Source organism: Fundulus heteroclitus, chromosome 2 (genome assembly GCF_011125445.2).
Source record: "Fundulus heteroclitus isolate FHET01 chromosome 2, MU-UCD_Fhet_4.1, whole genome shotgun sequence".
Taxonomy (NCBI): Eukaryota; Metazoa; Chordata; class Actinopteri; order Cyprinodontiformes; family Fundulidae; genus Fundulus; species Fundulus heteroclitus.
Genome location: NC_046362.1, coordinates 2304214 through 2327161, shown reverse-complemented (window position 1 = coordinate 2327161; position 22948 = coordinate 2304214). Strand labels below are relative to the sequence as shown.

Below are 22948 nucleotides of genomic sequence, written 5' to 3'. Positions count from 1 at the left end.
CTAAAGTAGTGAGGCTGACAGGTGTGCTGAATGCTGGCTGATTAGTAGCTGACAGGTGTGGATGATTACTGAACTGGAGACTGGAGCTGTATGGAAGGTGGCAAGTGTCTTGAGTCTGTGCATGATGCAGCAGACAGGCTGAATCATGACAGGTTGCAGCCAAAACTTGTTTTAATGGCCAAACACTTTTTGTGTAGGGGTGTGGGAGTTCTGGTCCCCTAAGTAAAGAAACATACAACATATACAGGGGTTGGACAATGAAACTGAAACACCTGGTTTTAGACCACAATAATTTATTAGTATGGTGTAGGGCCTCCTTTTGCGGCCAATACAGCGTCAATCCGTCTTGGGAATGACATATACAAGTCCTGCACAGTGGTCAGAGGGATTTTAAGCCATTCTTCTTCTGCCATTTTCTGTTGAAATGGAGGACCAAGTCAAGTTCAGTCAAGTCTTCAGTCAACTTTATTTTGTATAGCTATAGCACATTTCAGCAGCAAGGCAGTTCAAAGTCATTTAGATCATGAAAACACATAGAACTAGTGTTTATCACTAGTTGTGAGACCAGTAACAAACATTAATTATACCAAGTGAAAACATCAATACACATCAGACACTCTCTCTCTCTCTCTCTCTCTCTCTCTCTCTCTCTCTCTCTCTCTCTCTCTATATATATATATATATATATATATATATATATAATATATATATATATATATATATATATATGGATATAAAGGTTTTATGAAATTAAATATTATATTTTTTTCACATAACATTTTAAAACATTATGCCTATGATTTAATGGTCAGACCCCCAGTTCTGCACCCCTTTCCTGGACCCGGGAACCATAATAGTAAATAAAGCTCATGAGATAGCATGATGTTTAGTATTTGGTGTACTGGAATGAGACTAGCTTTCACTGACCACATGGAATCAGTGGACGACACTACGTTAACCTGGAAAGGTGTCAAATAATGAGATACAGTTTTTGGACTGGCTGGTACTTCAAGAGAAACTTCAACTCTGCAGGAAACCTCCACAAATTGACCGGTTGCTGAATTTAGAATCATTGCTGGAACGCTAATGCCCTGTTAGATCCAGTATGAAAAAGAAAGTTAGTCACAGGAAGCTGACTCCCTGGGTTAATCCAGAGCTGCGTTCTTTGAAGCACAACATTAAGAAATTGGAGAGAAAATGGTGCTCTACACATCTAGAGGAATTCTACCTAATCTGGAAAAACAGTCTAATGTTGTATAAAAAGACCCTTTGCAGAGTTAGATCAGCATATTTGTCATCATTAATAGAGGAGAATAAAAATATTCTTAAGTTTCTGTCTAGCACAGTTGCTAAACGTACAGAGTCAGAGCTCTGTTGAACCATCAGTTCCCTTAGCTCTCAGCAGTAAAGACCTTGAACACCCAGCCAGCACTACAGTGCTGTTTAGATCAGAGCATATTCATGAGTTAAAATGGCCTAGTCAAAGTTCAGACCCTAAATCTAATTGAGAGGTCGTGGCAAGATCTAATATTCCAATATCTTCTCTATCCAAACAGATAGAGCTTAAAAAAGATCTGTCTATCAATGCATCAATATGCATTTGAGTAATACAGTTTATTTACCTGGTGGAATAACTACTGGCCTTCAGCGGGATTTGTCAGTTCATCATCAGATAAATTTTCTTTTCCATAGAAGAGGGGTGTCGAACTCCAGTCCTCGAGATCAGGTGTCCTGCAACTTTTAGATGTGTCCCTGATACAGCACACATGAATCAAATGGCTGATCTACCTCTGTAGTCTGCAATCAAGTTATCCAGAATCCTGCTAATGACCTGATTATTTGACTGAGGTGTGTTGAAGCAAAGACACAAAAGCTGCAGGACACTGGCCCTCAAGGACCGGAGTTTGAGACCCCTGCCATAGAACTTTGTTAAAGCTATAGGAAGATTATTGAACAATAAGACTATTAATAATAAATAAATCTATCCAAAACAGTGTATTAATTCAAAACTTAGTTTAGTCTGGCTTCAAACAATGAGTTAAATAAAACAAAGTGTAAATATTATATTGATGTAGTTTTATCAGGAACATCCAGCAATGTATATATATCTTTTTCAAACAAAATATGTTTATAGTGCAGAAAGTATGATTGTGGAAAAATGTGGAGGCGTCCAACCTCCTGGTACTCAAATGGGTTATTCATCAACTCATCATCAGACAGGGCTATTTCTGGCCAGAACTCCATTTCAAAGTACTGTAAAAGTTTAGAAACCATGTGATTTTCATGGCTATTGTAAACAAATAAACAAAATTCTAACAGATGGAATGATATTGCACAAGTTAATTTTCTTCCTTTAAAGAAGGACATACAATTAGGCAGCAACTGGAAATGTATGTTAATTTAATTTAGATTTGGAGTTGTGGGAATGAATTTGGACTGTGACAACCTGCATGTTTCTAACCTGTTTGGGTATATGGATATTTTACTATAAACTACAACATTGATGTTATTAAAATAACAATTAAACAATAAAAAACGGATGTATAGTCCATCCAGCAACTTCTGCTTCTTCCTCGGAGTCTCCGGCTCAATACATATGCACATGCCAATTTTCATTTTTTTATTTCTTTATTATTCTTTTTTATACTTTTTCTCATTTCACTTCACCAACTTAGACTATCTTGTGCAAGATAGAGGTACATGTTGCAAAAGTAACAAAATAGGTAAAAGCCAAGGGGTTGAATACTTTTGCAAAGCTCTGTGGCATCCTGATTTCTAACTGGAGGCTATTAGCCTCTGGGTTTTGTTCACGGGAATCAACTTCAGTTAAAAAGTGAATGCTAAAGATGTGTGTTGTATTTGATCTTTGATTTAGAGTATGCTTATAGTATTCAGCTAGGCTTGTTCCAGATTCAAACTTTACGAAAACTGAAGTTTCTATCTCAAACATTTTTGTTTTCTTGTTTTTTGTTTTATGTTATATCTGAAGAGAAGGACGCATTTCCTTAATTGTTGACATTTCTCAACAAATATCAAGGGTAGCTAACTTAGGCCAAGATTTTAATCTTGGCACACTGTGTGTTCAGTTTGACATCCTGTTTTACTTAGCAATTAATTGAAAGTTCAAGTGCAACAGGAATATAAATCTCTGGCTTTAGCTGATATCATGAAAGCATCCTTTCTAAAATGCTCACAGACTACATATATCTGCTCCAAACACCATTCCACTCTTCACTGTCTTACTGTGAATAACACCCACACACATTTGCAATATCTGCCAGTGTATGCATAATGCAGCAGCTCCACCATGCTGATGGGTTGAGCATGAGTGGAGAAAATGTTTCCAAACTAAAGGATGGTCCTTAACACTCTGCTCATTACATAATCGCATCAGAGGGGTGAGATGAAGAGCCCTCACTGTTTTAGGTTGAGCTTCTGCATCAACACTGTTAGTGGTGAGCCCAAAGTATAGAAGCTCCCTCAGCTCCTTGGTGATGGTGAACAGTATGTTAGACACCTTAGACGTTTGCCAAATCTTAAGTTACTCCTTACAAATGCTTGAATATCTCCACGTTTTGCCATATTAACTTAAAAACAGCTAGATTTCTGCTCTTGTAGTTGAAAATGTTTCCTGCTTTATCTGAAGGGCTTTTTCAGTTCAAAGTCCTAAAGCAGCTGCTGTTCAGCAGATCATCAGACATCAGAATTCATGATAATTCAGCATTAAAGGGGCCAGTCATGTACTATCACCATAACCCCCCCCCCCCCACACACACACACACACACACACACAAAAAACATATAGTTAGCTTCAAATAAAACAATATAGGACAATCGTTCATTTCAGTAGTGTTTACTTTTAGTCCTTTTTGAGCATGAAAAGAATTTTGCACTGGGCATGATTGGCAGACATAAACATTGTGCGCCATCTACTGGCAGTACTGCAGAACTATCAGAAAGTAAGATGGTGACAACTGACACTGCAGGGGTGATAGTGGTGCAGGAGCTAGTTTCCCCAGTAACCAGTGTGTTGCCAGTTCAAACCTCCGCTGTGAACATCTCAGTCGTTGTTTCCAAGACACTTCATCTGCTTTGTCTGCTGCCGGCGGTCAGAGGGACCTGGTGGCACCAATTCTTTTTGTAGCCCTGCTTCTGTCAGTCCGCCCCAGGGCAACTGTAGCTACAATGTAGCGCACCACCACCAGGGTGAGAATATGTGAAACAGGTAAATGACTGAATGTAGTTTAAAGGGATTTGGAGTCGGCAGACTTGGAAAAGCGCTATACAAGTGCTGGCCATGTACCATTTATTGCAAGAGCCAGCAGACTGTCCTGCAACACCTCATGACAGCTCGCCGTGGTCAAAGACCAACCAGATCTACAGATTTAGGGTTACTTAACCTCTTTCTTTTAGCACCTTCATTGGCCGTTGCTGACTTGATCGGCTCCATCAGAGACATAAATACCTAGACGCCTTGTTGAGCACTAAATAGCACGTCAACTTTGCTGCCATATTGGATTTGGCATAGTGGAGCCATTCGAAGCAGATGCCTCATTCATGTGCTGTGTGGATTTGTACCGATTAACAGAACATATCAGATCTACTGGCATTAGCTTTCAAAGGTAAGAATTATCATATGCTTATGATTGAATTTAATCATTATAGCATCATTATAATGTATACACGTCTGTTTGCACCATTGCTTCTCCTTGTTCACTCATTGCGTGCGTGTGTGATCTCGTACTTTTGGTCATGTGGTCTTGTTATGGTAAACGTACACAAACGCGCTTTGTTTACTAACAAATTGAGCAAAAATACAGGGCACAATAATTTAAGTGCAAAACCTTTTCATGAATGAAAAGGTTTTGCACTTAAATAGCTAATTTCCAGAATGAGCTACTGGTCTACAAATTTCTAAAGTCATAGTATGTGACTAGGCTCCTTAAAGTCAAGGCTGATGTACTGAGAAAAGGTGTTTGTGGTTCAGAATATGGAACCACACCACTGCCTTTGTGATTAAGGGCAAAAACATTTTTGTTTAGTTAAGCATTTTAATCTTTTATAGTGCATTACTATGTCACTATCTTACTTTTTTGTCTATTTTAGTCATTGTTTTACAAATCCTGTAATCAGAATCAGAATTATCTTTATTGTGTCATGGTGATCTACTTACTTGTTACACAGCAATGTACCTGACAACTTGGGCTGTGAGGTGTCCATTGTGTTCATCAAAGGGACAGCCTGGTGGAAGGAACTGTCTCTGTTGCAGCTGTTTTCTACTAATAGCACCCTGTAGCGCCAACCTGAAACTAAAACGTTTTTTTGTGCAGCATGGTTGGAGTCTGCAGATATGATAGGACTTCCACAGTCATCTCTGCATTATTGAGCAAGTTAAGCTCCAGGCGATTCTAACCACACCAGTTGAACAGCCAATCTATTTGCTGTCTATGTGTGTGTCAGGGTTTTGTTTACCGATGAACTCAGGACGCACACACGGGACTAAAAGTTTGAGTTTTTATTGAAGGAAGTCTGCTGGGTGGTGAGTGATGAAGACCGGAGGTTCAGGACTGCAGAAGGTCAGGGATGTAGGTGATGGCAGGAGCTGACGGCCCGGAGACAGAGAGTCCACACTTGCTAGGTGCTGCTCGGCTAGCAGGCCTCATAGCACTCAGGTTAGCAGTTCATTGGAGACACCAGGGCACAGAGCTGAGCTTCACCAGGGCGGCTAGTCAGGTTAGCAGAAGTTGAGAGACACCAGGGCACAGAGCAGAGCCTTTCCAGGATGGCTAGTCCAGTTAGCAGTTCTCTGGAGACACCAGGACACTGAGCAGAACCTCTCCAGGAACAAACAGTGAACGAACAGTCTTTAGAGTGACTGGCAGGACTAACCTTAACAACAGGAGCAAAACAAAGCTTCCAAGGCAAACCGGGGACTGGCATGGAGAGGTGTGGAATGATGACGGCCCAGTGCTGAACTGAAGGCAGAGGGAGGTTTAAATAGAGCACTATACAGGTGGAACAAGGGTCTGGCTAATTGACTGGTAAATTGTTAACAGGTGTGACTGACTGCTGAGGAGGTGAAGTGAAAATGACAGAAAACTAACAATAAATAAAGTCAAACCTAACCCACATGAGATGAAAAATGAAAATAACAGAAAAATGAAGTCAAACCAGAACTCAACCATGACAGTGTGGACTTGTCATGTCCTTGTCATCATCTGCAAACTTCAGGAGTTTCACAGACCAGTCCAATGAGGCACAGCCATTTGTGTTCAGGGAGAGAGGACTGGGAAGAGAACACGCTATTGAGGGGTGCCTGAGGCAAGATTAAAACAGAGACTTTTATATTTTGATACTTCAGTAATGTTACATTCTAAATGTCACTAAATTATTATTAGTAACATAAGACTGTGTTCCAACTGTGTCATTGCTCTGATCCTCCATATTTTTTTAGTCAGGCATTTTCAATGATGCAAAACTAGGGCTTATTTCTCTTTTTCCACAGTTTTGTTTTTACTGAATGAAAAGAGTAAAAAAAAAGCATCCAAAAATTTGGCTGAAGCAAAACTTCAGATAGTTGACCCAGAGTTTGTCTCAGACAGAGCAGGTACCTAGGAGGCAGGCTTTTGACTCTGGGTTGAGCTTGGCATCAGACGTGGCCTGGAGCTATCTGATTGGTGTAATCAAATAGGAGTGAAGAGAATACGCTTGCGTACGGCAAGCACACAACCCACGTGAACCAATAGCGCATTCAGTGTGACTAGGGTAACAGATTGTTTCAGGAAAAATAATTTCTCTCATTGTATTAATTTTTGATTAAAACATATAGTCAGATCTGTCTCTTAGTACACAAGATAAAATAACAACGGCATGTTTTTGTTATTTTAACTTTGTCTAAATGACCTTTATACTGTATAGAAACGGTCTCTGTATTACTGTGTGGCGGGTTGCTTACTGGGCTTGTTTTCCAGTAGGGTTTTGCTAGCCCAGGACCAGGGTCTTCTGAACACTCGATGCAGCCTCCATCCTTCACCAAAAGCAAATAGAAATAGACCATTCAGTTTTTCAGAGACCTGCTTACTCAATGTTCCCAGGACCAAAACAAGGCAGAATTTAGTATACATGCCCCCAGTTCTGCAAAAAAAAAAAAAGAAAAAAAGAAAAAGAAAACTCCATACAAACCTGAGCTGTTTGGAATCTGTTGCCCCTTTAAATACCTGAAACATATTGTTCACAATATCTTTTGGGCAAAGAGTCTACTAATGCCTTGTGCATGAATCGTCCTACATAAATATACTTGCCTTGTTTCATTAACACTTAGACTTAGACTTAGACTTTCTTTATTGTCATTTTGTATACACAGAGTGCATACAGAACGAAATTTCGTTTTCACACAGCTCAGAAATATTGCAGTAACTCTACAGGATACCTTTCAGTGAATTACAGTACAGGATAAAGTGCAGTGATCAATCGCAGTCACTTACAGGATAAATTTCAATTTACTTCCGGATAAAGTGCAGCAGTGAACAGTAGGCAGTTGAAATGTAAACAATGTAAACCAAATGTAGACAAATATGCAGTAGGGTGCAGCAGTGATTTAAAAGTAGACAGTTGCATTGTACACAGTTTTGCAGTATGTTTCCGGTTAAGGTGCAGCATCAATTTTGCAGGATACAATACAATGTGCAAATCAGCGAATCTAGTGTGGTACACTTTTGTACTTCAGCAGTTCAACAGTCTGATGGCAGCAGGGAAAAAGCTGTTGCAGAACCTGGTGGACCTGCAGCGGATGCTGCGGAACCTCTTTCCAGAGGGCAGCAGGGAGAATAGTCTATGGTGGGGGTGTGAGGGGTCCCTGATGATGTTACGGGCTCGAGACACACAGCGCTGAGATGAAATGTCTTTTATGGATGGATGAGGAGCCCCGATGATCCCTTCTGCTGTCCTCACCACTCTCCTCACGTTCTTCCAGTCGGAGGCACTGCAGCCTCCACACCACACAGAGAGACAGCTGGTCAGAATGCTCTCTATGGTGCTTCTGTAGAAGGTCGTGAGGATGGGCGGGGGCAGGCGGGCTCTCCTCATCCTCCGCAGAAAGTACAGTCGCTTCTGTGCCCTCTTCACCAGTGACGTGGTGTTCACAGACCAGGTGAGGTTGTCCGTGATGTGCACCCCCAGGAACTTGGTGCTGCTGACCACCTCCACCGCTGAGTTGTTGATGAGCAGTGGAGCGTGGTGAGGCCGGTTTTTCCTGAAGTCGACGATGATCTCCTTCGTCTTCTCTACGTTCAGGATCAGGCTGTTGTCTCTGCACCAGTCCACCAGCTGCTCCACCTCCTCTCTGTAGTCCTGGTCGTTGTCGTCTCTGATCAGGCCCACCACCATTGTGTCGTCTGCAAACTTCACGATGTGATTGGTGGTGAACCTGGGGACGCAGTCATGAGTCATCAGGGTGAACAGCAGGGGGCTCAGGACGCAGCCCTGAGGGGAGCCCGTGCTGAGGGTGACGACATCAGAGGTGTTCTGTCCGACCCGGACTGACTGAGGTCTGTTGGTGAGGAAGTCTAGCAGCCAGTTTCGTAGGGGTGTGTTGAAGCCCAGATGCTCCAGTTTTCCCACCAGATGTTGTGGGATGATGGTGTTGAACGCTGAACTGAAGTCCAGGAACAGCATCCGCACGTGCGGATTGTCAGGAAAGTGAACACCCATCTTTTATGATTAACCTATTTGCTGTAGCTTTGTTATTCCATATTCTCTGTTATGTTAATGTTGACTTATATCATAATTCGCTGATTTCCTCTTTTGAATAAAGCTCAAAATGTGCGAGGCTAACACAGACATTACTCATTAATGAGCTTGAAAACAAAACAAACAGGTTGTTCTTCAGAAACTAGGTTCTTTGTTTTGACTGGTGTTCTACTCTATTTTGGTCCCGCTCCCTCCTTTTATCCAGTGCTGTGTGCAACAGAAATCTACCAGAGGATTGAAGCAAGTAGGTTGTATTCAAAATGAGACTCATAACCAAACAACTTTCTGTATCAATCCAGCAGTTATGTAGTGGCTCAGATTCACCACTTTATGATTTTTTCCCAGGACTATTTAATAGAATTTAACACAGGTTGTCGCCTCTGTTTCATCATTATGCTCATACGCAAAAAGAAACAACAGACAACTGATACAATGAATGATGGATATTTGTTATCAGTCTAAACCAAGCAGAATCAACAGCACTTTATGGAGAACTGCACAGAGAGACCAGATTGTCAGCAAAGCACTAATTCAGAAGGCACTCATAGGGTGGCAAAGACGTATCAGAGCAAGATGTGAACTTTAGAATAAATAATTACTTAGTCAGTGCAGGATTCTGGTTACTTTAATAACTTATAATATAATAATAACTAGCTTCTGAGGTAATAATGAGTCAGATCAATTGCTGAGTTTCTCTTCAACAGTGTGCAACATAGGAAAAGTTTCATTTCGACCCCATTATCTTCTGGGTATTATATAATGATGTAATGAGGGATGTTGAATTACTGTGCAGAGACTCAGCAGTATCCATTTCAGCTGTGCTGGGGTCAAAGAACTGGAGTCAAAGCCTGGCCATATGAGGAGTAGCAGCTCACATTGGCTCCTTCTTCAGGAATTTTGACATGTTCGGTATTGCTGTCACAGCAAGTTCACGGCATGCAGTCACACACCTTCCTTCGGCTTTTGTTAATGCAAGATAACAGGGTGTTGGTCCGTCAGCTTGTTTATGGTTCTTAGACCACGCTTATGGTTGGAAAGCATTGCATGGCAAACATTGTGCTTCCAGCTAGGAAGAGCCCAAGGAAGTCAAAGAGGTTTTTAATGATCCTGACTTATGCAAGATAAATATTTCTGGTTGAAAATGTTATACTTCAGTAACGTTAGCAAAATCAAGATGGAAGCACACATTAGCAGCAAAGGTATGGTCAAATGATGATCAAAGGTCTTCTGAGGGGATGGTTTTCCCTTTCCTATTCAAATTATGTAGCCATCACATAAAGCTCTGCCATCTTGATCTGGTATTACAGTGAGGGTCCTGTTTTTCAAAGTGGAGACTGAATCAAAATTATAGGTTTGATTTTCTGCAAATTTGACTTTCCTTCAACTTCCCTTCAACTTTCTTTCAAAATGTCCCTTTTACCCATTCCATAACCAAACAAAGCACATTATTAAGACTTTTAGGTGCATTTAAAAAGAAAAAAATCAGAATATCGTGTAAAAGTGCAACCATTTTTGCCAGTCATTTCAGAAAATGAAGTGATTATTTTATAGAGTCATTACACATAGAGTAAACTTTATTTCTTGTAATTTTGATGACTCCAAATTCAGTGTATCAGAAAAGCAGAATATCACATTAGACTAATCTAAACAGGATGTTTTAGGAACAAAAGCTGTTTCTATGCACTAAATACTTGGTTGGGTTTCCTGTTGCATGAGTTACTGCATCAATGCGGCGTATCATACAGGCGATCAACCTGTGGCCTTGTGCAGGTGTAATGGAAGCCCAGATTGCTTTGACAGCTGCCTTCAACTACCTTGTTGGGTCCGATGTCTAACATCAGACCCAACTTGCTTGCGAACAGCTAGCACAATGCGGGGCTCAAGGACCCCAAAAGCCAGCAAGCTGCACAGAAAGTTCTGTTAAACTCATCTGCCTGCTTCGATGGAGTGACAAGAGTGAAAAAGATGGGAAATCCCGTCCTCTGCAGAGTGGAGGACATGAATCTGGAGATTCATCACCCAGATCGAAGCTAAGTTGCACTCTGACTTCTGTGCAAACCAGCCACGAAGTACAGAATGCCAAACAGCTTTGTTTTTTTACTGGACCGCTGCTTTTCCGTGGATGGACAATAATGGACTGAACTCTCCGAGGCATTGACAGGTTCGGCAGAGAAACCAGAGGGAAAGGTTGCACGGTCATTTGGAAATGTTAGTGTCATGCATTTACATGGTGTTTGGAACAAAGAGCTAACGAATGTAGCTCATTGCTAGCATTCATTGCCAATGTGATTCGAGTGTGGTTATTACAAACGTTATTTCCACAAGGGTTTCATACATTGATGGGATATTAAAGTTTATGTTATTTGGCCCACTCATTATGATAAAAATAAAAGCTGAAGCTTTTAAAGTTAGTGTCAAAATCCGCTAGCCAAATGCTATTAGCTTCTGGTAACCTCCGATGTTCGATAGCGCTATGAGTCTTATTGCCACATTAATATGGAATATTAATGTCGATTTAAAGGCGTTTTGGTTAACTTTAGGGGTAACCGATTTTAGCGACCGATCGCTGCAGCGACCCCTAGCTCCCGGAGGTAGAACCCCATTGATAAATCGAGCGTCCCTAAAGTAAATGATTTTACTGGGCACATTTTTCTAAAATGTTATTTCCTCAAATAACGTCTTGTTCATTCAGGATTCACATTGTGAATGGATTGAAAACATGCCAAATGTTTTTCTAAATTAGTTAAGCTAATTTAACTCCATTCCATGTACTTTAAGTCAGATCTGCAGTAAACCAGGATTCACTGAATTATTCTGATTATGATCAACCACTTTTGTTTTGTCTTTTGTTTTGTTTTTGCATGTAAATAGTTCCTTAGCTTAGCTTCTTTTTATCTTCATTTTGCTTAGTAGTTTAGTTTGACTAGCCTAGTAGAGAGGATTTGTTAATCGAAACATTGTGTTATTTCAGATAAACAGCATTATATAGTGATGTTCTCTGGATGTTCATTTTATTTATGTTATTAAATTCTTGAACTTGAAAAGAAGTTGTCACTCCTTTATTCTATGTGTGTGCAGAGTTTGCTGTTAAAAGATCACGTGTGCTCGAATTCATCCCTTTTAACCATTATCCTGACATCAGCTTAAGAGCTGATTATTACCAGACAATACTTAACAGGCAGAGAGTTATTTATTAAATATTAAATAAATTTAAACAGTGCATAATTGCACAACAGCATTGACTGTGGACTTCAGAAAACCCAGGGGACCAGAACCAGCAGATGGCATGGCACCCCAAACCATCACTGACTGGAAACTTCACACTGGACTTCAAGCAATATGGATTCTGGGCCTCTTCCTCCGGACTCTGGGACCATGATTTTCAACTGAAATGCCAATTTTACTTTCATCTGGAAACAGGACTTTGGACCATTGCATAGGACCCTTCTGATATTGTCAGTGGTTCAGGAGTGGCATTACACGAGGAATGCAACATTTGTGGCCCATGTCTAGTATTCGTCTGTGTGTGGTGTCTCTTGATTCACTAACTCCAGCTTTGGTCCACTCCTTGTGAAGCTCTCCGTAATTCTTGAATGGTTTTCAGTTAACAATCCTCTCAAGGCTGTAATTGTTCCTGTGGCTGGTGCACCTTTTTATGCAACAATTAGTTTTTAGCAATGACCTTTTGTGTCTTCCCCTCATTGTGAAGGTTGTCAAGTCACCTGTCTTCCCCATTATTGTCGTCTACTGACCGAGACTGAGAGACCTTTGCAGGTGTTTTAGTTATTTATTAGTGCAACGGTTTCTGCTTCAACTAGACACTGAGTTATGATTAAAAAGGTTTATTGAGAGTGTTGAATAATGGAAGGTGAGGCAGGCTAGCAATGACAGTCTTGGTAGATGGTGCGGGCAGGCAGAGATCAGACGAAGACCAGATAAGGCAGGTAAGGAGAGACTGGAACGAACAATGTAGGATGGAGAACCACCAGAACAGGCAGAGCAAACGGCAGAACTCATGGGGAGAAACTGGCAGAACTGCAGCACGGGGATAGGTGATCCTCTTAGCAGCAGAGTCCAGCTGGTAGAGCACACATGAGCTAGTAGAGAAAAGGTACATCACACAAGGCGATCCTGCTTGAGACGAGTGGTGAGGAGCAGGAAGAAGTGAGACATTCTGGCAACAGTGAGTAAACTGAGGCTGGTATAAATAGCTGGCTAAACAGGTGACTGGAGATGAACATTAATTACTGGTAACAGGTGAAGCTGATCTAAGAAAGGGTGGTGACAAGAGGTGGACTGAAATGATTGGTTAACTGCTGGTGGCTGAATAGTGACAGGGTAAACAGAAAAGGTCCTCATAAGTCCAAAACCAAACTAAAACAGAACCATAACTGTGACAATTAGGGTGTGACACTAGGAGTTTCTAGTAATGAACTTTGTCACAAAATTCCAATTTTCTGAGACACTGAATTTTGCAGACATTTTAGAACCATCCATCTATCTAGAAAATTACTGTTTAAATCCATCAACTGTCTATACCTACTTATCAATCCAGGCTCGTGAGTGGCTGATGTCCTTCTCCAGGGTTCATTGGGCAAGAAGCAGGGTCCACCCTGGACAAGTCCATCACTGGGCAATATAGAGGCAAACATGGCAAAAAATACATATACACACTCACACCTAAAGCCAATTTAGAGAGACCAGTAAACCAAACTTACTGTTTTTGGACTTTGGGAGGAAGCCAGAGAGAACCCACATATAACCACCCCATGCAGACAGATCCCAAACCAGCCTTTGACCTAGCTGCGAGGCAACATTAATACCAACTGTATCACTGTTCGATCCCATCAGAGAACCATGTTAGCCCGTATTTGTCCTTGAAAAATGAGGACACTATTTGCAACATTGTTGGTTCAGAGATTTCCTTTACATCAAGACTTGTGGCTCATAGTGTCAGGATCCAGCCTGAACAGCGCCTGTCAGGCTGCGGCTGGTCCTGCCTTTCCTCTCCACAGGTGGCGGCAGTTTGACAGAGGGGCGTGGTCCATCAGCTGATCAGTGTGCCGGGGGATTATTTAAGCGGCAAGCTGCCAGCTGAACACTGCCAGAGTGTTACCTTGTATGGTTGCCTCGCTCCTGATTCCTTCGACAGTGCCTCCCGATCTCGACTTTGATTCCAAAACCCTCCGAGGACTCCCGAGTCAGTCTGATTACAGCAGGTCATCCCGTCCTTTTAAGCCGCTCCAACGGATCTCTCTCCTTCCACTGGTCAGCCTTTCTGCCACCGGCTCCACCGCCCCGCTGTCACTCCATCCCGGATTGCTAATTCAGTGCTGGATCCTCTCTCTGCCTCACCCCCGGCATCTGATTCCCTGATTAGTGGTAAGTATTGCAGCATGCAGAGAATTCCTCACCGTTTTTTTTTCACGACTCATCTCTCCCCTTTTTCCCACAGTTACCTTCGAACCCTGCCTCCAGTTTGTGTCTGCGAAAACCCGCAGACGTCGCTGAAAGAACCCTTCTCGTCCCTTTCCCCCCTCTTCCTCCAATAAAAGCTCTAAAATCTGCCAACGTTCTCCTAAGTGTGCTCTGCATGTGGGCAAAAGCCTTAAAGAACATGACACATAGCACATGTAATTATGAGTTCCACTTTTTTGTAATAAGTCTTCTGTTGAAATAACATGACTGAAATTCACTCAAGACAAAGACACCATGGTGTCTGGAAGGTATCTCTTTACCATGTTAGCTGATACCTGCGGGACTAATTTTCCTGCCACGAAGGAAGTCTGTTCTCAGTTCTCCACTGGGATCCAAATGGTAACTGGTAGAGTATTCATACCAAGTTTAGAGGTGGATGTGTTCTCAGAAGTAAAAATATTTCATTTTAATAGAAAAGGGATTTTCCAGATGTTTTCCAGGGTGTTATTCTCACAGGAACCCTCAAGATTTGGAGCAGTGAGAGGAAGAATCTATTTTAGAGTGGCTTTTTGTTGTCCACAAACAATAATTAGAGGCTTACAGAAAAGAAGAAGCACAGAATGAAAAATGATGAGTGTCTGCTGTCACCACTGATATATTTATTGTACAGTGAATCATCAGTCTCTGTCACCAACAATGACTCTGATAACACTCTGGTATAAAACAGCAGGGATTCATCTGTCTTTAACATGTAGAAATGTCCTTACATAGATAAATCTGACCTCAGCATAGGCAGACCTCTTATCTAGTGCACTGAGTCTCAATTGGGCACAGCTAAGGTCCAAGTGATCCAGGTTTAATGTTTTCCGCCTGTTCACTGAGAATCTTTCAAACTGCTGAAGTTCATTGTTTTTTTTTTTGGTTTTTTTTTTTGTTCCTTGACCAAATCAAAGACACTAGTTTAGGAGCATTTGTACCTATAATTACTGTATTCTTGGTGGAAATTGTATGCTTACCTTTTGTACAGTTATCTTTCAAAAACTGAATTTTAAAGGTGCTAATAAAGGACAGGATGTCTTTAATAATAATTGAATATTTAATTAAATATAGCTAAAAGTGATGTCGCTTTTTTGTTTGTTTGTTTCTGTAAGGTTTTGAAAAGCCAAAACCAATTTTATCTGATTCCAATTGCACTTTACAAACTATTATCAATACCATTTTGCACCACCTGCCAGCCAAGAGTGTTCAAATAATTGTTCAGGCTGGAAGCAGAGGCGACGTCTCACTATTTCAAAACCTGCTGAACTACTGGGTTATTCATTTACAAACGTCTCTTAGGTTTACAGAGAATTATCTCAAAGGATCAAATATCTGATGAGCAGCAGCTGTGTAGGTAAAGATGCCTTGTCTAGCTTGTCTAAAGAGTGGGCAGGCTGGTACCAGATAGTTTAAACCCCACTGCCTGAGCATTGTTGCTGACCAAAGCTCAAACTGATCTCAAACCTGTTTCTGGACAGTAAAGTTGTTGTGCTCCACAACCACCATATCTCAAACCAACAGAGCACCTTTGTAGTGGAATCTGTGCCATGAGGAATTACTGTTCTGAATGCTGAAGGGAGTTCAATCAGGTACAAGCATGGTGTACCTGATAAAGGTTTTGCACTTCTACTTAAACAAGAACTATGAAGCAGAATGGGAAATAGCAGAACAGAAGGAACAGAAAGAATTGGGTGAGACGGAGAGCCGACCAGTTAAAATGTAGATCAGATCATTATGTACATTTACAAAACACACACTCTGCTCTGCAGCAGAGTGCGTGTTAACCCATGACCAAACATAGGTTACCATGAAGACAAACTTTGTTTAACAGGGAACCAGCTCTTTGATACTGAAAATGTCTAAGTGAACCTAAAGTTACAGCTCACCCTGCTTCATAGATTAGAAATCAAGATGACCCAAAGGAAGAAATAAAGTAAAGAAACAAGTTAGTTTTGTTGGACCCAATAATTGATGGCTGACCAAGAAAAAAGGTTTACTGAATTTATATTTTGTGTTTGTCATGGTATGCTTTATGGTTCATATTTTAGTTTCTTCTTGCTAAATTTACTTTTCTTTGAATTATTAGATATTTTTTGTGATTCATATTCATTTTGGGTTTTGAATAATTAGCTATTGTGTTTATGTTGCAATTATTTTCATTGCTTCTTTGGTTTAAGGCCCTATACATGTCACACTTGTGCGAGGCATCATGGAAATTTTTGTTGTGTGCAGCTCACAGAGTGGAGCCAAGTGTTGTTTTTTTTTTTTTACCTCAGTCGCTCTAACTTTCTGTATGTATGTTTGGTACCTTTTTCTATAATCTACTCACTAAAGAGTTTTTTAAATGCATTAACGTCTCCATGGATTTTTTTGGACAAATGGTTTTGGAAATGTTGAGAGTGCAGTGAGTCAGGCCGGCTTCACTTATTTTTTAAACCATATAGTTTCCTTAGTGAAAGGCAGGCTTCCGTTTTGTTACTGGATTCTTAGAAAATGATAAAGAAAGACATTTTATCACAACTACCTCATCGGCTACTTTTTCTGTGACTGGAACTTCTCCTGAGCATGGGAGTGGTCAACAGGCTGGAAAGGGTCCTCAGGATGATGAAAATGGAAGGGAGGGATGCAAAGGCTGACTTAACGAAGTATGAAAGGGATGCCACTGAGAAGGGTTACTGCCTGGGTAGAGAGGTAATTCTGCAGGGACTGATATATGATTAACATATGGATTGGCAGTGGAGCGAGAGAGAAGACACAGGTGGATGTCCACAGAGAGGGCTCTGAGGAAACAATCCAGAATCCACAACCAAAATCTTGATGTGTGTAGGGGGGAGGGGGGGGGGCAATCCTTCACTTAGTTGAACAATGAGGGCAAGCAAAATAAAGGTTGACAGAAAACTGGATATGACGGTAAACTGGGATGAGATGGGTAAAAGCAGAAGAAACTCAAGAACAAGGCTTTTTAAAACATGAGCAAGGCAAGGCTGGAATGTTGTCACCCAAGGCAAAATACGTGTATATACCACAGAGCAGAGGCAATAGAGGCTATATAAAGCATGGCCAGGAGGTGTGAGCAATTAAAATCTGCAGTGCTGCAACAGGTATCTAGTACATAGTGCAAAAACCAAGTACGTGGCAGAGGAGGATTGAATTGTGATAATGATTGAATCCAAACAGAAGAACATTACAAAGACAGGGCGAGCATAATAGATAGCAATCAGTGCTTGTTGTGATAACCCAAATGCAGCAAGATATAGGCATGCAGAGTCAAAGCAAAGTTGATGTAGATGAGCAACAAGAAATCCCAAACTTCCCGAAACATGAATGGAAAAAACCTGTGAAAACCTGAAACAATGGAGCACAGCAGACAGAATGATGGCGATATGAAAACAGGCTTAGCAGGTAACTGTGTACGGAAACTGATGATCGAGGATTCTCTTGGCAGATATCAGTAGTTAGTGTCTTGTTTGCAGTAAGAGGCTGTAACAATAATCATATCAGCAGATGTAGCACTAATAGGAATAATAACTTTTTAAAGCATTTCATACAAAGCGCTGAACAGTTACAAGGGGATAAAAGACAAATAAAAACAGTACAGATAAAAAAGACAGATAAAACAGATAAAACAACAGAAGGTAAATGTACTACGAGTAGTAGTATCATCCTGGGTTTTGACCACATTCAAATAATAGTTCAATGTTTTCAGCAGTGGGATTCTATGGAACTTTCAACAGCAGGCAGTATCTTACCTGCATAAGTTAACTCTTATCTCTACATTTTGTTGAAATACAGATTGTTTTTGTTATGTTCACAAACATTGACATTGGGAGGAAGAATGTGGAGTACCCAGAGTTAACATCCACATTCACCGGGAGAACATTCAAATTTCATAGAGGGAAGCATCTGGCAAGGCAGTGAACCCAGGATGTGTTTGTTGCAAGTCAACATTGCCAAACACTGTGCTTACATGCAACCTTAACATTCTACAATTACATTGAATTATACAAGAGATCTAAACATTTCCATATCCATTTATCTTCAGAAAAATACTTAAGCAAACTATAAATGAGGTAGACCCTGGTGCAAGTACAGTACATGGGTAAAAAATAGGGATACAACATGGTGAAGGGGTGGATTGACCCAGAGGCCTCTAAGCAGGGCACGGTCCCAGCGTTGTCCTTTCATCAACACATACTGTTCAAATGTTTTACAACTTGTTCTTTCATCTGTCTGTCTTTCAAACTGTTTAAAAAATTCCACACTGCAAAAATCAGTTAAATTAAACATTATGTTATTGATCAACTTAGCCTGGCTGGATACTTTTGACAGGTTCTCTTGTGCTGTATGTATGTATGGATGGATGAGCTTGGTGTTCCGTCCAATTTACTGCTAACTTTTTTTTTGCAGTAAATTGAATGAAAAAAAAACTTTTATCAAAGTTAATTCATAAAAAATAAATAAATTGACAGGGTTAGATTACTGTAATTGCGTGAACTGCTATGAATTCGGTGGTATTTAAGTTGTTTTAAAAAGGTAACAATCTGCTGTTGGCTTAATGTCTACTGTTCTGATCTACCTGCATTAATAGAAAATATTTTTCCCTCTAGATATTCAGGGTTACCATAGAAATTTGTTGATCTGCTCAAACAGAAGGCAAATAAATCTTGTAAAGGTGTGACTCTCTATGGTAAGCTTTTACTTCAAGCTGTCCAAGCAAAAATGGAGAAAGTTGAAAGTCTCTACAAGGTGAAATGCCGTATCAGCCTCTGAGATATGGTCTTTGTATCCCCTCCGGGTGAAGGGAACCAGCGCTTCTGTACAACGTGGTGAAGCTGCGCTGCCCCGATACTCCGATAGCATCACTTCATAGACACCTTCCTATTTACAGTACAGACCTCTAATTTGCCACCTAGTTTTGAGTCTGTCAGGCTGAGTGACGCTTAGGTTGCCATCGGGCCCTGGGCCATCCATCTCTCTTTCTCTCCTCTACTTTCTCGGTGAATACTGATGAGGCACCCATTGACGCTCAGCCCAACATGCTGGCCTCTAACTGAAGTTAAATCAATCAGCCCTTCAATCCTTCTCTAAAGCACCATTATCCAGCTCCAACTGCTCTGTCAGTTCACCTGCTGTAGGATCTATGACCCAATCCACTGCTCTGATTCACTTCACAACACAACTCTGACAAGTAACTGAAGAGTAGGGTGAGGTCAGAGTTTATTACAAGCACTATGACTGCAAGTGCATTAAAATGTTATTGAAAAGTGACTACATTCACTACCTTAAACACATTATGTAGATTAATCACTTACTGAGTTATTTTTCAAGCCTTTATTTTTGTTAATTATGATGTTTTTATTCTTCTACGAGGATTAGATTTAAGTCTAGATAATTACATCAGACCAGTAAAAAATGTGTTTTAATTCTGAAAGGTGGGGTTGAAAAGTATGTTTAATACCTGCTTAAAGGTCGTTACTATTAAAAATTACTTTTATTCTGATAAATTAGTCTCATCGGAATGCAGACTCTAATTTATTGACATGTTCCTGGATATTTTCACTGTTGGTTAACTTACCTAAAAAAAGTAGCTAGTTATAGGTTCTAGTTATTCTCACAAATTGTTATTTTTCTGAGTTAGTAACGCAGGAAAATAGAAGCTACTGTTGTTGTTTTGTAAAAGAAAACAATAACAGCATACCACTGAAGAAGTAAAAGGAAAAACTAAAGTCAATAACAACAAAGTATACGCTATGGCCTAATTTTGACCATTCATGAAAAACCCAAACAACACTCCGTGCTAACTATTAACTCTTCATTCACTTATCTATCCATCCTGTACAGCTTTGCCTTTGAGCAAAGTAGTGACTAAACTTTCAGCTTCCCACACTGCCTTTGAATTTCCAAGACTTTCCTGCATCATGTGTGTCTCTTGTGGTTGGTCTACTCAGTCTGTGCACGGTGAAGCGCGGTGAAGACCCGCCCACCTTAAGTCTCCTTAGCCAATGGGCATCACCTATAGGCCCATTTACACTACACTTTTTTAACCGAGCCAAGACCAGTCCGAGCTCGGTAACCGAGATAACTCTTGTGTGTAAATGGTCAGCAGACTGAACTAGACCGCGCTAGACATAACTGGACCGTGCTAAATGCAGACCAGTTCCTGAGCAGGTCTTGGACTGTTTTTTTTTATCCCATTATCTGATAACGAAGAGCGCATGAGCAGACCGCGTCATCCCCTTACAGTCAGCTGACTGTCCACGGTTTTTCCGGCGTGTCTGGCTGCACGTCCCGATTCACACTCCATTCAGACAAATTTCAGACATTCATAATAATACTAGCTTCCTTACCATGCCACACGATTTCCAGAGATGATTCTGCTTAGCATTGTGATGAACCTCAGCGTCTGTTGTTGTTTCCTGTGTCTGTAAGTCCTTATTAGATGTTCGTTTGTCTTATCCACGTCCCAAAAGCCGACTCTGTCTAACCATAACATCCTGCAATGCCCGGGGAGCACTGCATCCCCTTGGGATGAGGAAATGCATCCTCTTGGGATGGATTAAAATGCATTATTTTGTTGAAATGGATATAGTGATTTTTTTTTCTCAGTGACTGGGTAGACTATTCAGTATCTAAGGTCTACAGTGAAGATCAAAAATGCTACAGTTATCTCTTACACAAAAGAAAACAATTTAAAATTGAGGATCGATTCCAAAAACACGTATACACTGCAAAAATAGACCTAAAAATAAGACATTTTTTCTTGAAAATAAATGTATTTGCCCTTGATTTGAGCAGGTAAATAGGACTATTTGCCAATGGAATAAGATTTTTGCACTTAAAATAGGAACAATTCATCTCCATTTTCTTATTTCAAGTGCAGTTTATCTAATTATCTTATTTTAGGGGTAAAAATACTCATTCCATTGGAAAATAGTCTTATTTATCTGCTCAAATCAAGGGCAAATACATTCATTTCAAGAAAATGTTACTTATTTTTAGTTTTCTTTTTGCAGTGTAGAGCCTTTGTTTATACTTTGTTAAAGAATATGTTTACAGTTATTTAAATCCTTCTCAATAATCAGTGGATTTTTTTATTAGTATTGCATCAATCAAACCCTTCTTATTATTGCTGATCAGCTGCATGTTTCCTCTAATATTTTGATGATTTATGGTTAATGATGAGTTCCAATTTTTTGAGGTTGTTTAGAATTCAATCTGAGTTTTAGTCCATGGAAATATGGCACATCATCGTCGTCGTCGTCGACGTCGTCATATTGAGTTGTAATGTAACATGTTCCAGTGTGGCAATCTGTGGGATTTGAACTGGGGAATTTGCAGCCTTTCTAGGATGCAAGTGTCCTGCCACAAACACCAAGCCACCTCTCCCCCAAAAAGTAGGAGAAGTAATATTCTCAAATTTTCCTCCAAAGGCCTTTGAATGGTGGAGTTCAGTAATGACTTTTTTAGAGTTCTGTGTTGGCTTTATGTAAAACATGCACTCTGTTCTGGTGTCCTAATAAGTCAGTTTTAGAGTCCTCTGTGGTCTTCTTGCGGTCTAATTTCAGTGTGAACTTGCTTGGACAGTCAGGTCTAGCCATATTGGCAGTTGTTCTCCACTTGTAGATTATTCTCCACACAGTGGACAGTGGAAATGCAGATTTCTAATTGTTCTGTGCTTTCCTCAAACGACTCATAACACTTTAAAATTATCTTTGTGAAGGCATCAGACAGCTCTTTGGATCTGAACTACTATCAGTTGGGCGTTCCACAAAGTTGGGCTTTAAAAACAATGTGTCAAGAAAAAAGTCAAGAAATCGTTTTATCCTACAAGCAAAAAAAAAAAAAATCATATTTACTGTGAAAGATGGCATTGTCAGAGTTAATGGAAAAATGGATAGAGCTAAATTCAAGACAATCCTGGAAAAAAAACCTGTAAGAGGTGATGGCCAAGTTTGACTGTTTTAAAACATAACCTCTCCATCCAATCTGAGTTAGAGCAAAGAAGAAGCCGAACTTTCAGTCTTACTTTACATATATGTTCAAAGCTTGTAGAGACATACCAAAACAGTTGCTGCTCCAACTGCAGCCAAAGGTTGTAATAAAAGAGTTATCTAAGTTAATACTTTTCAGCTTGTTATTGGTAACAAAGTTTAAAGGTGTAGAGAATTTTAAAAGTTGTGTATCATTTTCCTTCTACTTCATAAGTCCGCACATTAATATGTTGGTCTGTCCCATAATATCCAACTGAAATAACAGAGGCTTGGGGTTATAACATGGAAATTGTTTTATTCCTGCTTCTCGGTGAAGGCGGGCGCTTCTCTTTTCTCTCCTCTCTTCCTCTCTCAGGTGTCCCTCCCCCACTTCCCTGCTTGCTTCTATAAATCTTTTTTGGAGCCTCTTTTTACATATCTTCCAATCTAGAAGTTATGGATCTGGTCAGCTGGACTCTCAATGCAATGGATCAAATTTCTTAACAAGAAGGATGGGTGAAGGAGAGCCCCTGTGCCCGTTGGGACATGTGCGGATGGACACACCAAGGGAGGAGGATCATGTGTCTGTCCATTTTGTCTGTTGAAAATCTGTTCAAAATTGGATTTATGATAACAGAATTTCTGCTTTTTGGAGCTACCGGTTACCTGGAGTATTGAGAAATTCTGAAAACATCAGCTGCTGTTTCGGTAATGTTAAGGCTGCCTGAACATGTGATGGATATGTCCGCTACCAGCACTCAGACTGAAATGCT

General features: G+C 40.4%; 1 protein-coding gene across 1 annotated transcript in view; it reads left to right on the top strand.

The window, feature by feature from the left end:
• Nucleotides 1-22948, top strand: part of grm8b (glutamate receptor, metabotropic 8b) — a 305872-nt gene that overhangs the window by 63827 nt on the left and 219097 nt on the right. The window lies entirely within an intron of this gene.